The sequence below is a fragment of the Rattus norvegicus genome, chromosome 13 (genome assembly GCF_021556685.1).
Source record: "Rattus norvegicus strain SHRSP/BbbUtx chromosome 13, alternate assembly SHRSP_T2T, whole genome shotgun sequence".
In the NCBI taxonomy this organism is placed as follows: domain Eukaryota; kingdom Metazoa; phylum Chordata; class Mammalia; order Rodentia; family Muridae; genus Rattus; species Rattus norvegicus.
The window spans coordinates 102,753,949-102,768,703 of record NC_141546.1 but is presented as its reverse complement, the minus strand read 5'-3'; the positions used below and the strand labels follow the sequence as shown (position 1 = coordinate 102,768,703).

The 14,755-nt window shown below is 44.0% G+C and overlaps 1 protein-coding gene and 1 non-coding gene across 2 annotated transcripts in view; one reads left to right on the top strand and one right to left on the bottom strand.

The window, feature by feature from the left end:
- The window catches only part of Ush2a (usherin), a 666,484-nt gene that overhangs the window by 327,796 nt on the left and 323,933 nt on the right, over positions 1-14,755 (bottom strand). The gene's annotated exons all lie outside the window — the stretch shown is intronic.
- LOC120096394 (small nucleolar RNA SNORA17) lies at positions 35-167 on the top strand. Its single transcript, XR_015636417.1, has one exon. It is a non-coding gene; the product is annotated as a small nucleolar RNA SNORA17 (small nucleolar RNA).

Genomic DNA, 14,755 nt, shown 5'->3' with positions numbered 1-14,755 from the left:
CATTACATTTGGGACTTAAGAATGTTCATGCTGAGCTGCTCCTAGAGGCCTGGCTGGTGTGGCTGCTGTGCCATATGTGTATCAGTAGGTGGCAGAGAGGAGAGAGGTTATGTCTGCACTCAGTGTTCTGACCAAATAAATAGCTGAATGATTAGTAGCCGAATATTCCCTGAAAACAGCAAGCCTAAGAGAACCACCAGTCTGTTGCCAGGGGACCCAGATGGGAAGCCAGCCTGAGATGACCACCAGTCCTGCACGTCAGGCTTGAATGAGCTCCCAGGATGGGGAAGAAGCCAGAGACTAGAAGAATCCTGCTTGGGACCACAGGCCCCAAGGACTGAGCCCAAGAGAGAAAACCAAGAGCAAGTGGCATGGGGCCACTTTGGCAGGCTGGGAGAGGAAAAAGCCAAGAAGACTACTACACTGGTGTCAGGAAGGCCCAGGTAGGGAGTTAGCCTGAGAAGAGTAACAGTACAGTTCTGTGTAGGTCTAGCGGGCAGACCATGACTGAGGCGACCCCGACTAGTGTCAAGATGCATGAATGGGACAATCTCAGACTTTCAGAGATCCTGGGTGCCACTAAAAGAAGAAACTGAGTGGTAGAGAAATGGAAGAGATAGACAGAAGGATGTGGGGAGAGGAGAGAGAGAGAGAGAGAGAGAGAGAGAGAGAGAGAGAGAGAGAGAGAGAGAGAGAACTAGACTCAAGGGTAATGAGAAATAACCTGATATGTGTAGCTAGGACCAAGGTGGGGTCTTGGCCTATTCTTCTACCCAGGACTACATGATCTGTTACCACCAAAAGCAAGGTAGATATCCCTGGTCTGGGCTGCTTCTGGGGACATGTTGACGTCCAAGGGCTGTGCAGAATGGGTCCCACTTCTCACACAGGAATCCTGGGAGAGCTGGTCCTGAGACGTGAGAGCTGATCCCACCCCCTACCCTCCTTCAGTACACTGGGGAGAGGCCCTGCACACTATGGGAATTGCATGTGAGCCAGCCTAGAGGATAAGCGCACAGAAGAGCTGGCCCCACAACTACTTTCCACTGTGGTAGCATGGGTGAGGGAAAGAAACCATTCTCCTTCTACCTCTCATCATCACCTGGGAGACCTGAACCCAGGGTTATGAGAGCAGGAGAGCTGGCCCTGCTCCTTATCAGATATATTATCAGTTCTGCATCTCCCCTGGGCAGCACAGTGGAGTTGATACTGGTCATAGGGGCACAAGGCAACTGGCCCAAGGGCATGAGTGGAGGAGAATGGACCCACCACTTGTCTACTGTGCAAGACATGGTCAAGGAGAGATACTGCTTACCCTGGCCACTTGCCATCTAAAGTAGAGAGAAAAACTGGTCCTGAGGTCATCAGAGCAGAAGAGCTAGCCCTGCCCCTCACCTGCTGCAGTACTCAGGACAGTAGACCCTGAATATGGGAGTTCTGGGTGTGTCTGCCCCAAGGGTGTGAGTATGGAAAAGCCAGGCCTGCCTCTTATCTGCTGTGTGATGGCATGGGCAAGGGAGAGATACTCTCCTCCTCCTCCATTTTTGTCAACATTTGAGGCTGGCAAGAGAGGTCCAATTTGGTTATGAGAATAGGAGAGCTGGCCCTGCCCTTCACCAGCTGCAGCACTGAGGAGAGTGGGCGCTTCACCTTCCCTGGGCAGCACAGCAGATCTGGTCCTGAATGTGAGTTCTGCAGGTGGTGAACTAGCATCAAGGAGGTGAGTGCAGGAGAGATGGCCCTGACTCTTGAGTGCTGGGAGTTGTCAAAGAGGAGGAAGATATGCCTTTCCTCCTCTTCCTTTCCCCTCACCATCTATGGAAGAAAACTGGCTTTGGTGTCATGAGAATGGGAGAAAGCATGTCTCTCACTGGCTATAACAATCAGGAGAGTGAGCCTTGTACTTCACCTCGGCATCAGGGTAGAACTGGCTCTCATTTGGGGGGTTGCTGGTGATCCAACCCCAAGGGGTGAGAGCAGGAAGGCAGAGGCAGAAGGTGAGCAGCTCAGATACCTCTCAGGCCCAGATATAGGGCTATGAATTGGTTCACCTTACCATCTCCTCCATCAATGAACTGCTGGTCCCATATATGCAAAATAACAGGATCTCCATGACACAAGGCAATAAGATATTCCAGAGGAGTCCCAGTAAGGATCCAGGATAGATAGTGTAGCAGAAGCCAGAGGCCTCATACCAGATCAATGAGTCATTGCAAGGAACATTTGCAAGCAAAGAAGTGTGGACAAAAGGGTATCCCATGGACACACTGTGACATACTACAGGCTCCACAAGGACATTTTTTCTCTCTCTTGATGGGGAGCTTGCAAGGGTAGAAGGGAGGTATGAGGGGAAGGGGAGATGAATAGGATTGGGTGCATGATGTGAAATTCTCTCTCTGTCTCTCTGTCCCTGTCTCTCTCTGTCTTTCTCTCTGTCTCTGTCTGTCTCTGTCTCTGACTCTGTCTCTCTCTGTTTCTCTCTGCCTCTCTGTCTCTGTCTCTGACTCTGTCTCTCTCTGTTTCTCTCTGCCTCTCTGTCTCTGTCTCTGTCTCTCTCTCTCACACACACAGACACACAAACATACCACAATATAAAGTTTAAAAAAAAGAATGCTTATACTGCAGGTGTTGTAGCTCATATCATAGTCCCAGTACTTGGGAGGCTGAGGCAGAAAGATTGTTGTGAGTTTAAGCCCAGTCTGGGCTACATAGTAAGACCCTGTTTCAAAGATAAAAAGTAAAATAAAAGAAAAATTACACACACACACACACACACACACACACACACACACACACACACAACTATAAATAACATGGGAAGTTATATCAAACTTAAAATAGTAAGAAGAGTCAGGAAAGCCAGAGTTGATTTGATAGGCAGGAGTCAATGGCCATCTCACTGAGGTGACAGACACTTTGAGCAGAGACCCACAGCCAGTGGATATGGACTTGCCGGAATTCTAGAGCAGGCACATTGCAGAAGGAGGTATAGCCAGAGGTTCCATTCATGAAGGTAGAAGACACAACAGTTAAAGACTGTGGACCTTCAAAGATTTTGTTCTCAAGGAAAACAGAATTGAAACAAGAGACAGAGGATAATGGGTAAGTGAAGGATTTAAAAAATCTGAGTTAAGAGAGAGCGTTTGTTGTGTGTGTTAGGAATGACCTGAAGGAGAGAAAATTGGGAATGAATGAGAGCCAAGGTTTCCTGGCCCTACAGAGTTTCATTCTTTTTAGAAACTGTGAATGAATTAAAAGGGAAGAGTTGACTGTAGAAGGGGAAGAAACAAGCAGGTAACAGGAATGAGACTATGAGGGTGGAGGGAGTGCTGTCAGAGATATGGCAGGGGTGTGGTATGGTGTGGTGTGGTGTGGTGGGGTGTGGTGGGGTGGGGCATGGTGAAGATGAGGTGGGATCTGAGAGTTGGATTCACAACCAAGAATTCTCTTTGGATTCTTTGGAAACAACAGTAACCATACTCATGGGAGTGAGGGTGGGGGGTGGGTAGAGATAAAAGGGGAAGGGGAGAAAGAGGGAAGGAGAAGGGGAGGGGGAAGGGAGGGGAGGGGAGGGAAAGGGAGTCCTGAATTGACCTCTTAATGCTCTTAAAATGAAATCTAATACTGGCCCACAGGACAGCTATTGACTTAACCGCCCACTTCCCATTCCCACTCATTCATTCCCCAGGCACAACTCTGTTCCCCTCACATCACACCTGGGGGTCTTTGAAGGTGTGCCCCCTAATTAAAGTCCATTTCCTTCTTGTTGCTGGATGGCCTTTGCTTACCCCCCACCCTCTTTCCTGATTTAGTTCCTCTTTATAGTTATCAAGACGATTCAAATTAAGTTGCCATCCATCCCGACCTTATATCCCTCTCAACAGAATGGGAACCTTTTGAGTATAAACAAGTACTTTCTATCATGCTGACTATATTTTCTCAGGTTTAAAGTGATGCCCAGTGAAAATGTTTTCCATTTGTTGAGTGATAAATGGACAGGAGCAGAGAAGGAGCTCAATGCCTCTACTTGGACTGCCATTATCTTTCTAAAAAGTACACCAAAGACAAAGGACCCAACGTAATTGTCAAACCAACAGAGAGAAGATGAGTCGTTAGAAATGATGAGGCAAGGCTGTGAGGATCTGAGTATCAAACACGAATGCCAAGCACTAATGCTTCACAACACCACCACCGCAAGGCAAACGAAACAGCGGATATTGAGGTTGTTGAACACATAGCTTAATGGGACAAGAGAATGCAGGCAACTTAAATTAGGGGTAGTTACATGTATATTAATGTTGCATGATACACACATATGAAGTAGATGGGAAATGGCTGAAGGATATTAATATCAATTCATTACTTAGAAGAATTTATGTGTGAAACCTAGTTAGCACATGGCCTACTCCACCTCTGATGTCACATGTCTCCTTTCCTCAATGACTTCAGCATTGGCTCAGCTTTCTTTTCAATCTTAATCTCCCTCTTGGCAACTTCAACATCCTCAATAATGACTCATCTTTGAATTTGGCTTCACTTTTACTTCCTCAAGTGCAATGCCCTTCACCTCAGCTTCATTTATCCACCATCCAGCACAGCTCCACTCATTACTTCATCATCCCTGGAACCATTTCCCAGATTCTAAATCCAAAATCTACCCTATGCAGACACAAGCATGTTGCTGCTCACCTCTTTAACCCATGGCGCTGACGCAACCCCTCCTTCACCAGCTATCTCTGCTTTTTTGAGACTATCTTATTCCCAGAATATTCATTACTGCTGCCTTCCCCCACTATGACCTTTGATGACCCTATATAAGGTGACATTCTCTAAGTACTTGCCATTTCTCACTGTTGTGGTTTGAGGGTATAGTGTCCCATAAGTCATATGTTTGAGTACTTGCTTCCAGGACGACCACATGGCTTTAGAAGGTGGTGAACCTTCCTAAGGTAGGGTTTTACTAGAACTGAGTGATAAAGACATGCCTTGAGATTTTACACTCACATCCACTTAGTGTCTGTTCTCTGCTTTACTGTGAACATAATAAAACCAGTTGCCCTGAGATCATACTTTTCTGCCTTCATAACCATTAAGGACTGTAGATGACAATAAGTGTTACTTCTTGAATGGGTTTTGTCAGTTATTTTGAAATAGAAACTATGATTGTTAACTAATACAGAAAATAGTACCAAGGGGCATGGACATTACTGGGATAAGCCTGGCAGTGTGGTTCTTAGTAATCTTTTGGGACATGGCCTGTGACATGAAAATTGAAGAATTTGGAACTTCAAGGTAGAAAAGAACTTGAATGCTGTGGATAAAGCTGAATGTGCCATACTGGTGTGAGTTCAGAATAACAGAGTATCAAAGGAAATGTGGGGTTCTGGCTTATCAAGTTTCAGAGGGGAACAAGGCTGTATCAGAACCTGGCTGTACTTTGTCCACAACTCGAGGGCTTGAATGGGGCTGAGTTAAAAAGTAATAGGATTTCTCCGGGGGGAGAAGTGTTCCAGAGAAGATAGCATTCGGGTCCATCGCAGTTACTGCTCTCTGTTCTTACCCAGGTCTATGGAGATAGCAACAATGGCATCAGGCCAGAACTGCAGTATGAGGAAGATGGGATGTAAGTCAGGTTAAACCTATAATTATGCTTCAGGGAAAGAAGCTGCAATTGTTAAAGAGATTATTACAATTACAGGGAAAACTCACTTTTATACTGAGACCAGTAGAAGGATTTTCCAAGGGAAAGATATGATCAATGGAAGGCTCCAACTTTTCAAAACAGAAATCCATTTGAAATGAGTAAACCCAAACTCATAGTGCCAAAGAAGTAGTTTCTTACTTGAAAATAACCCATGGAAGTGTTTCCTAAGGGTCAGTGTTATGGTATAATTAAAAAGGGTGTATGTCCTGGTTCCCCTGAGTTCCCACTCCCTGTGGATCCACACGCTCTTGCTGTTTCTCTGTCAGCTGCTTTCACACACTGTCCTCTCGGCGGGTTGTTACCACACCTGATACACACATAGTGGTCCACAGGCCTTGCTAGCATGGCCCCACGCTATGCTAGCCTCAATCATTGTATAGCCCAGAACTGACTCTGTTCACACTCCCAACAATCTAGTAAAGACATAATTCAGAAGACTGTAACCCAGTAACCAGATTTATATGTTAAAAGCCCAATGTACAATACATCCACACAATTAACTTACAACCAATTGATAAGGATATAAACCACCCACCTAGATAAGCTATAGTTTGCTCATCCAGACACACAAAATCCTTCACACATCCATCCCTTAAGAACATTCATAACAACCTGTATCTATGTAGAGATGCATGGCGAGGATCGTTTATGTCTGCTTTCATGTTGCTTCTTTTGCTGTTCTCCCTCGCTCTGGACTCCTTTCCTCTCTAAATCTTTTCTCCCGCCCATCCTTCCTTCTTGTCCAATGACAGGCCTCATTCTATCCTGTACCTGCCTTCACCTGCATAATGATATCAACTTACAGGTCAGGGCACAGAGACCATTGCAACCATGGCCCATAGCTACAGGATGCATCTCAAGCTGCCTTTAGGGCTTAGTAACATCAGCCATGTGATATCAAATTTTCAGGTATGAAGGATTTATGAACGAGGGACTATGGGAGCTTGTGCCAAGGTTCCAGAAGGAATCTGAGGTCAGACAATATGAGACACAGTCAGATTCCCTGTATAAAGGTTCTGAAAGGCCTCTGTATGAACCTGAGAAGCTGAAGCCCAAATTGCAGTAGAGATCCCGAATGTCCGAGATGGGAACCAGGCTGAAGGCCTGGAGTGGTGAGACTCCAAGGCCACTGGAGTCCAGATGGTTCTGTAATCAGCTCCAGATGACAAACATGCACCTGCAGGGCTTGTCGCTCCACCACTGGGAGCTAACATTAAATAACTACCTTGGGTATCAGAAGAGACTGTGAACTTAGGACTTTTCCACAGTATTTGTTGAAGACCATAGAGGCTTGGAGGGTAGGAGGAATACACAGTAATGATGATATACCGGTGAGGCTAAGGAGGGCCAGGGGTGGGGTACAGTGGTTTGAATGTAAGATGTTTGAATAGTTGGTTTTCATCTGTGATATCTGTGTTAGAAGGTTGTGAAAGCTTTATGAGGTGCATGCCACCCTACAGGAGAAAGTGTGTCATTATGGTGGGCCTGATTCCTGTATACCCTCTGCTTCCTGACTGTGGCTGCCAGGTGACGAGTTGTCATACACTCATGGCCCACACCTTCCTGACATGATGTACTGTATTCCTTATCAAAGTGTAAGGCATGACAAATCCTTCCTCCCATAGCTTTGCGTGAGATGTTAGAACAAGAATGTAATAATACTCTAGCGTCTTCTGCCACCTTCACTGATCACGATGCTCAACTCTGATAAATCTCAAGCGCTTAATGTTTCTTACATCACTAGCACAGACACGAGACAAATCAGACTGAATGTGCTGGAAGAGTGTACTAAGAGTTTTTTGGTTCCTCCATCTGAAATGGGCCCTTGGGACTACTCAGTGATAACTGTCCTATTCTCTTGTTTATCCCTTTATCGTATTAGCTATTTTCTCCCCCTTCCTTTATGGTTTGGGCAATAACCTTGAGGAATCCAATGGGTCTAAAACTGCAGTTATGACTCCCTCCTCTCTACTCTTATCTTGCTTTCTGCCTGCCGAGAGGGTTGGTGTCAGCATAGCAGTCATATTAATCCATGAAGTTTTTCTTCCATTCTTTCTTCTGATTCTGTCCTAACTTCTCAATTAAGCTATAATTTTATGACTTAACTATAAAGTGCTATTATCTACAAGGGCAGAGAGTCACTGGTCAGGACACAGAGGGAAGAACAAGGAATCATTCTGCACAGTGACAAGTGGGATAGAGAGGGTGGTTAATGTTTAGATATAACAGTTTGGGGAAACAGGAAATATAGCTCTCCAAGTTCCATGTGGATTCCTCAGCTTTTGAGAGTAAGATGTCTGAAATATAGGCCATGAGCTTCTCTTCCAGCATGGAATTCCAGGCCAGGGCCAGGAATCGAGCAAAAGGAAAGGCCATTGTATCTGCAGACAGACAGAGCTTCAGGGGACTTGCAACTATTTTAGGTTCCCAAGATGGAGCCCAGCCACACTGGCTCTCAGGGTGTTTCTACATTGGTCCCTTCCCATGGAGGAAGAGGTATCTTGGATAGACAAATTCCAAGTTCTGCCGGGTTGTGTATGAACATAGATGTCTTTATATAAGGAAAGAAGAGAGGATCTCAAAATAAGAGAAGAAGGGTCATTGATTCTAGTTTCATTGTTTGAGAGTGAAGTTAGATGTTGTATGCAGAGAGAATCACCTTCATAGAAACCGGGGCCTGAGCACATGTTGGATTTGCAGCCAAGCCTGATGTTCAGGAAACTACCATGATCAGCTGTCACACACTCTACTGGGTCATTTGGCTAAGCTTTTCAGGGTCTATTCCTTTGAGTTTCCTCAATTTTATTTTCAGTTAATTCCAAAAGGAGAATAACTTCCTGGGCCACATTTCTCAGATAAAGATCTGAATCTGAGTGTTCTGATGTTACTAGGGTAGGAAGTGGGAATAGTCTTAATTGGGACAACTAGAAGCTCAGGTGCAAAGAGAAAGCTAACACACTCAAACATCTTTTGACATCATTCATTCTATTGAGTGTCCCTGACTACCCTAAAGCACTATTCCTAGTGGGCTTCCTTCAGAAAATGAAACCTACTTAATATTCTTTGAATAATAGGTGTGAAAGAGCAGACATGGGAGAAGGAAGAGGAAGAGAAGGAGAAGGACAAAAGAGGAAAAAGGAGGAGGGAGAAGAAGAGAATGAAGAGGAGGAGGGAGAGAAGGGAGAGAGAGAGGAGGGGGAAGAAAGGAGAAAGAAAGGGAAGTGATGAGGAGGAAGGAAAGGAGGAGAGAGAGGAAGAGGAAGAGGAAGAGGAAGAGGAAGAGGAAGAGGAAGAGAAGGTATGGGACAAGGGCAGAGGAATGGAACTGACTGGATTGTCAGTAGATGGCCCAGTTGCGAAATTCTTGGTGAATTGGGAGGAGAAAGCTAAACAATGAAAGGATCCTTAGGAAGCCACTGGGGACAGAATGCCAGCCATGTGGAAAGGGAACAAATGCCATTTGACTTTTCCTTCTGAAGAGATGTGACAAGACAGGGAGTTTCAGGGAGCCAGGCATGAATGAAGCCATCAGGTTAGAACTTAGAGCAGAGAAGAACATTACTATCGTTTCCTGGTTGAAGTGAAAATGGTTTGGTAACACGTCTACTGATGAGAGTGGGTCCTTCCACGGCACTGGTGTGGGCTGCAGAGTCCAACAACCAGAAACTTGCAGAATTCTGAGTCCAGTAAATTGAGGGTAGGGAAACCCTGAAACCAAGAGACCATTGTTCCTCAAGTCCCTTATCAAGACATTTTGCTTTCTATTATCATGGTGACATCATTTCTATAAACTCAAATGCCGGAAATTATGACCAAAGAAGACAGACCACTCTAATATGTATTATAAGTGGATCATGGCCCCTCCCCAGACTGTTACAAGCAAAGGATCCGATTACATGGGAACCTTCCCAATTATTGTCAGGCAAACTATAATTTACAGTACCAACCATGAATTATATGCTGGTTTACAATTGATCTCATGCTGCTGCTCGCAGAATGTCATTGATCGCAACATGCAAAATGAACCGATAAGCAGGCAATGGTTTCTTTGAATTTCTTGTACGAATGGAGATATTTTTATCTTCTTATTTGTCTTATTAGAAAATTAAAAAGCACTTCTTGCTTCTCTTTGATGACATATAATCTGTTTCTGCATCTGGCAACAACCTAATATTTTATATATAATACAAGACGCTTCAGCTGTTCCTGGTTTCCTTATCTCTGCGTGTACGTCTCATGAATAATTGTGTGGATATTTAAAACTGGACAGCTCTCCAGGCAATCTCTGGCCACATTTTCTTTTGTCATTTTGGCCACTTTTAGGGAATAGTTCAATGAGAATTCATTCCTTTGCAGAGAGAACAGGTTGTGTATTCTGTAGACACTTGTAAAAGAGAGAGCAAATTCTCAGAGCATGGACTATCAGGCTGTACTCTGCATTTTGGGGCTAGTCCTTGCCCCACAAATGTTTGCCCAGACTTTTATATCCCAAACCAAATTTTTTTTGTATAAATAATAGAAACCAGAGGTTTTATGTAGCTTGAAAGAGCATCCTTGAATCTTTCACTCCCTGGAGAAGCATGGACTAGCAACAGGACTCAAATGGGTGATAATTCATAGCAAAGGCCAGGACGCATTTTCCAGGCAATGTGTAAAGTAGGGAATCACCGTCCAGATGAGGCCTGGGACATATGATTGCATCTGCAGCACATTTCAGGAGACACTTTTGTCAGAGAGTCCTGGATCTTTAATAAGATCTGGTTCAATATTTCTCCTCTCCAGGGAGCAGCTCCTGACTGGCCCCAACACACAGACAGTTTACACTCTTCTGGCTGCCATTTTATACCAATCTTTGCCAAGTCCCTTACTTGGCCATCACCCATGCTCCATATACCTTTTAAGACTAGGAAAGCCTTTTGTTTAGGGCATCTGCTTCAGCTCCTAATACCTCAGACACTCCTAGTGACTTTACAGAACCTTTAGTAGAATAAGAAGAAATGAGGAAGGAAAGGAGGAGGAGGACCCTTGGTCCCAACTGCCATGAGTGGCCCATGCTGGGCAAACCCTGATGACTAGGGTGCCATCACTGAGCAGTTTATATGGGACGGCCACTTCTCATTATTGTCACATGTGACAGGGAGGGAGGGCACTGCCTTGCTTTCCTCTCTTCTTCATCTTTGGATGGTTAGACCAGACGTCTGTCAGGAAATCTTCTCCGGGATGACAACACCCTTAGCCAGCTGTCTCCCAATCTGGCTTCCTGAATCTGTGTGCAATGAATCGAAGTATTCTGAGCCAAGGTTGTTTGCCTGGGTACTTTTGTAATATGAGTCTAAAGTGGCCCCCTCATAGCTTCTCCCTCAAACCTTCCGCCCACCCTGTTTTGGAATTCCAATAAGGAAGCCGCCTTATCCATTTTACACAACGCTTTGAGCTTCCCAAACTGGAAGGAAAAATGAGACAATGTTCTAGGACGCCTCTCTGAACAAACTTGGTTATATAATGTGGCTAAGGCTGTCAAAGCCGAAGATGGTTTCAGATTTAGGCGGATTAACTATAATGTCTTTAAAAAGTAAACTTTAGTCAATATTTTACAAGATTATATATGCTTATATGGTTTTTTGAAAAGTTTTTTGATATGTCCATGAGTGTGTGTGTATGTGTATGTGTGTGTGTGTGTGTGTGTGTGTGTGTGTGTGTGTGTGTGTGTGTGTGTGCACATCTGTGTCAGTAGATACCAAGTGAATTCAGGAGCCAGTGGAGGCCAGATGAGGGCACCTAATCCACTTGATGTGAGTGCTGGGAACAGAACTTGGACTCTTCAGAAGAACAGTAAGCATTCTAACCCAGCGAGATATCTATCCAGCCCAAGCAACAGAAATTAATTATGAGATATAAGGCAAAAGGTAGTGTCTGGAACCTGCGAGGGGAAGAATGAAATGTGTAATAAGCTGGTGTTCTCATACCAGACAGTGAAGCTAAAGCATTATGTGTGGTAAGAAAAAAAAATCAGTTTTCCCCCTTGCCTGGCCCCTGCTCCTAAAACAATGACCCAGATACTAATTATTTGTTATTAAATAGCTAGGCTATAACTATTCCCTAACTAGCTCATAATTTATTCAGCCCATTCAAACTATTCTATGTCTACCACTTGGTTCATTGTCTTTCCTTCATTCCTGGCCTGCTTCTTCCTTACCGTCTTCCTCAGTGACCCCTTCAGCATCTCGTTCAAATCTCTCCTTTTATTCTTTCATTATTTTTCAAAATCCCTTCTCTTCCTGGCAGTGTCCCACCTCCTATTTCCTGCCTCAGCTCATTGGCTGTCAGCTTTTTTTTTATTGACAGGTGATGCTTTTAAGAGAGTCTCTCTATAGTGTATTTTTCTAAATAGTAGGATAACTTGGCTACCACCTTCCATTTATCAGGCACTGTTACATATCCTGTCTGCCTTACCAAACTCAAATCTCACCTGGGAATGATTTTCAATAGAGATTCATTATCAATCCTGCCACATTAATTTAAGACTTACAGCAACCTAGCCTCAGACTTGGCAATAGTATAACAGGAAAAAGTAAGGCACCTTTGCCCTCAAGAGCCTCGAAGTCTCTTCTAGGTGTCAAGACACACATTTGTTTTTGGCAAACCCTTCTACCAGCCTTCAGAGGCAAATCAAATGCCACCTCCTGTGGGAAGACTTTCCAAATTCTCCCAGTGTGAATGAATTCCCCTTCCCTGCTCCAGCAGGGCCAATCCTTTACTCTGTGACACTTCATCTAGATTCAATGTTCTGTTAGGAACATTCTTCATTAGTTCTTCAACATAAACTCTAAAGAGTTTTAAAGATACGATGAGATCATTTGGAATCCAGACAAGGGAACAGATGGTACATGTGAGTGAAATTGTATTAAAGAAAAATAAAGACAAGGTTATGTATAAAAATGTCAGGAAGACTGAGGAATGTTCAACAATGCTAATTCACTGGCATCATCACAGAGCAATTGAGGCAAGACCACCTCAGTCTTGAAGGTCGTACCAAGCTGAGATCAGGACCGCCCTGTGGGTAGGAGCTCTCCTTCTAGTGGAGGACCGGAGCTACTGTCAGTCTGAAGTCTGTAATTCCACCTTATCTGCTGCCTATGTGATCTGAAGCTTCCTCCTGCCTCATCTCTTTAAAATGCTTCCTACTGGAGGGACCCAGAGAGTGCAGAGGCAGAGGCAGAGGCAGAACATCATAGAGAGGGGCAGAGAGAACACACAGGAGAATGCAGCAGGCTGTGGGGGAACATTCAGTAGGTAAAGTGCTTTTGCACGTTAATGAAGACTTGAGTTTGATCCTCAGTAACCAAGTAAAAATCCGGGTATAGGAGCCTATGGCAGACATCCGGTTCTAAGTACTTGCGGGTAGGAGGATTGCATGGGTTTATTGGTCAACTGGTCTAGCCAATCAGTGATCTTCAGGTTCAGTGAGAACCCTTGTCTCAAAAAATAAGGTGGAGAATAATAGTAGTCAACTCTTGAGGTTGACCTCTGCTCTCCACACAGTGAAGCACACATTCACATGGACATGCACATACACACACACACATGCACACACACACATGCACACACACACACACACACACACACACGTGTGTATATAAAAATTAATTTAACGAGGGGCACAGAGAATTCTTACTACAAAGTGATGCATGTTTTAATATAAATCATCAATTTCAGCCATATTAGCATTATTGCAAGTGTTCTCCATCAATGCTGAGACCTGATTTTTAAAGTACTCACAAATTTGATGAGTGTTAAGTATTTCTATTAATATTGCTGTTGTTACTATCTTCATATCTTTTTCCTTTGCAGTTCCTATTTATCTAGTTTACTCATATCTAATGGAATGGTTCTCATAATTTTAATAACTTAATTTTATACAATATCTAGGACAGTGATTGTTACTCGGCATAGTGTGGGTGAATTTCTATTAAATAACCATACTATAAAAGTTTCATCCTGGCTTTTCATTTGTTTTATAATAAATAAATAACAACAACAATAAAAATGATAATAATAATGCTTATGATATGGATCATTTAAATCTTTGTGCATTCACGTACAGCTACATTTCTTTAATATTTCCCCAAAGAGAATTTTATCTGGCTGTATAAATACAAAAATTTTCCAAAAGAGTTAACATTGAAATTAAAAACTGTTATGATTTTTAAAAAGTGGAGATTAAGGGGAGAGATTTCTTGAATGCAGGGGGTTAGAAAAAGATATTGTATACTAATCTAGCACAAGCCTAAATGGGAGTGTTTTCCTCATAGACCAGGTGGGATGGTGACCAGGACCTGTGAAAGAAGGAGAGAGAGAGAGAGAGAGAGAGAGAGAGAGAGAGAGAGAGAGAGAGAGAAGGGACAGTGCCTGAGAGCAACTTACGGCCTGGATGAGTGATTACAACGGGTGTTTAAAACAGGGTGGGGTACGGCATGGTGGGGCAGGGTGGGGCATGGTGGGGCTGGGTAGGTGGGGCAGGGTGTGGTTAGAAGAGCATTGTTCAGCCCTGACTTTGTCACTAGCTGTCTTCTTGTACCTGGATCACACCCTAGACTAGAAGGGGTCTGATGTTTCACACCTGTATTCCCAAGTACTCAGTAGGCTGAGGCATGAAGGCTGCCACAAATTCTAGTCCAGCTTATACTCCATAGGTTTTAAGAGACCCATACAAAAAACCGCAACACTGTCACCCTTTGTTTTTGTTAATAATGCCTTAAAAACTATAAAAGTGAATTGTTGTAGCAAAATAGCTGTTATAAGCAACTTAAGGGAGGAAGGGAGGAAGAAGGGGAGGACAGATGTACGGGAGGATGGAGGGAATGAAGGAGGGAAGGAGGGAAGAGAGAAAGGAAGGAAGAAAGGCCAGACAAAAGGACAGAAGGGAGGATGGAAGGAAGGACAAAAGGACAGAAGGGAGGAAGGTAAGGAAGGATGGAAATAAGTAAGGGAGGAAGGAAGGCAGAAAGGAAGGGAAGAAGGAAGGAGAGATGGATGGACGGAAGGAAGAAA